General features: G+C 26.4%; 1 long non-coding RNA gene across 3 annotated transcripts in view; it reads right to left on the bottom strand.

Annotated features, from left to right (window-relative positions):
* The window catches only part of LOC124951750, a 35076-nt gene that overhangs the window by 1110 nt on the left and 31466 nt on the right, over nucleotides 1-2500 (bottom strand). For 2 of the 3 annotated variants that reach the window (XR_007101700.1, XR_007101699.1), the window contains exon 4: nucleotides 1230-1432. The exons of the other annotated variant lie outside the window; for it this stretch is intronic. This is a non-coding gene — a long non-coding RNA (uncharacterized LOC124951750). Of the gene's footprint in view, nucleotides 1-1229; nucleotides 1433-2500 lie in introns of those variants that run through there. 3 annotated transcript variants of the gene reach the window in all.

Here is a 2500-nt window from a genome sequence, read left to right as displayed (position 1 = left end):
TTTCTTTATCTCTTTCTCTTTCTCTCTCTTTCTCTCTCTCTCTCTCTCTCTCTCTCTCTCTCTCTTTCACTCTATCTTTTATTATTTACATTTTATACCTCACAAGGATTATATTAGAAAAAAAAAAAAATAAAAATAAAAAAATAACACGTATTACCTGTATCACCTTAAATGAGGATAATTTTTCATTCCCATTTTTCCTTCCATCGTTTTATTATTTATTCATTTATTTATTAATTTCTTTTTCATCATCTCTTTCGTAAAAATCGATTTCAAAAATAAAATAAAAAAAAGTTTCGGTTCTTCTTATCTCGTTCTTTTTCCCTTCACCCTTATTCCTTTAACTTAACCCCCGTCTCTATCAAATTTAAAATCCTACGAAATATCATTTGATATCGATTGATTATGGATAACTTTATGTTTAACCCATCCAAATCGGATTTCCAATTTACAATATTTCATATCCAATGGGATAAAAATGATAGGACGTAGCAATCGAATACAAATAAGAGTAAGAAGTAGATGATAGACGAAAGTATGAACATTTCAATGTCCATAATACTTTTTATTACGTATCGTCATCTTCTTCCTGACACTTATATGCCCGACAAAGCTCCAAAGGAAAAAGGGTCTCTTATTCTTCTCGACTTTCCTTTTACGGATGATCTGTCGTCGTCGTCGTCGTCGTCGTCGTTGTTGTCGTCATCGTCCCCTATCGATATTCTTATTTGTCTGCTAACATTTTCGTTCGAAGTTTCGATAGAAAACATTTTCGTATATTTATTATAATATAAGAAAAAAAGTTTATCGAGGTTTTATCTTCCTCCGTTTCTTTTTTTTTGGAGCGGCGAATACTTCACTGAAGATGGTCATAAAAACATTAACCATAATAAAGCAAAATATAAAATAGACGAACAATGTACGTGAGAGTAAAAGAATGCACCCGAAGAAAAATAAATAGAATGTAAGTTTCATTGGGAAAAAATGATCGTCTCGGAGTAGAAAAAAGAAAGAAAAAAAAGAAAAAAGAAAAAAGAAAAGAAAACAGAAAAAAGAAAAAGGAATGGAAAATAATTTTACTTCGAGCCTGAATATAGTTTTGAATAATTGACGAAATTAATTTTACATATATATATATATATAAATATATAAATATATAAATATATAAATAACATATGTATATATATATATATATAAAAAATTTTCTTTTTTACTTAATGTCGCGTGAATTGTTTCTCGTTTGGAGTTTTTCTCTTTTATTCGATTCTTTTTTTGTTTCTTTTTGTTCTTCTTTTGTCTTCTTTTTTTTTTTTCTCTTAACGAAAGCTGATATTTACAGTGATTTTTGCGAGACAGAGCCAGTTTCAAGACGATAAAAATAAAAACGTGTAGATTAAAAAAGAAGGTCCTTCAAAAATAATATGTCGGTCGTCTGAAAAAAAAAAAGTGCAATTATAAGTACTTTCAATGAGTTTCTTTCGAATCGTTGCAAAATTTACTTTTACTTATTATTATTATTATTATTATTATTATTATTATTATTATTATTATTATTTCATTAATATATTTCATGTGCCCTAATAATTTTTGTTTAATATCTAACGATAATAAAATTTTTTCATTACATTTCTCTCTCTCTCTCCCTCTCTCTTTTTTATTACTTTATAATGTGAACAAAAATAATATTAATACACAGGTAATGAAATTTCATTCGCGATAGTAACGGTGTGACCTTCTTGCTATAACCTCTAATAGTTAATCCAGATAGCACGATATAATATCTAATTTTGTAATGTTTCAGGTATATACGAAGTAACATGCAGGTAGATAATAAACGCGATGAAAATCATAACTAACTTTGCCATCTCCGATACAATGCACGTAAGTATATATATATATGTATATATAAAGGTGTAAATAAGGTAACTATTTCTCATGCGCCATAGAAAAAATTTTTATGGTAACGTCAAAAAAGAAAAAAGAAAAAGATCGGAAAGAAGAAAATTGCTTCTAAAAATTCTTCATCAAAATCGTTCATCCAATTCTTTAATCTATAATTATCTTTGTGCATTGTTATTTCTTTTTTATTTTTATTTTTATTTTTTGAGACCATTTTAATATTCTAATGACATATTATCGACCACGTTGTAACATTTATATATACATGTAAATGCGAAATTAAATGCAATATGTATGTTCTTTGTTTATAATATTCATTAGAAATAACAAACTCATATAATTATAATACTGATCAATGTAATACGGTCCAAATTAATTTGATAATAATTTATCATTAAAATAATGAGTATAATTTCGATCATATAAAATAATAATAACAATAACAACAACAACAACAACAACACCAATAATAATAATTATATAATTTCTTATTATCTGTTCCCTTACATATCTACTTTACCTTTTGAAACAAATTAACTTTTAAACGAGTAAGATAAAAAAATATCGTTAGCTCGGATAAAAAATCTGATAAAGGAGTGAA

This window comes from Vespa velutina, chromosome 9, assembly GCF_912470025.1.
Source record: "Vespa velutina chromosome 9, iVesVel2.1, whole genome shotgun sequence".
Classification (NCBI taxonomy): domain Eukaryota; kingdom Metazoa; phylum Arthropoda; class Insecta; order Hymenoptera; family Vespidae; genus Vespa; species Vespa velutina.
Note: the sequence above shows the minus strand (reverse complement) of the source record. Positions and strands in the feature narration are given on the sequence as shown.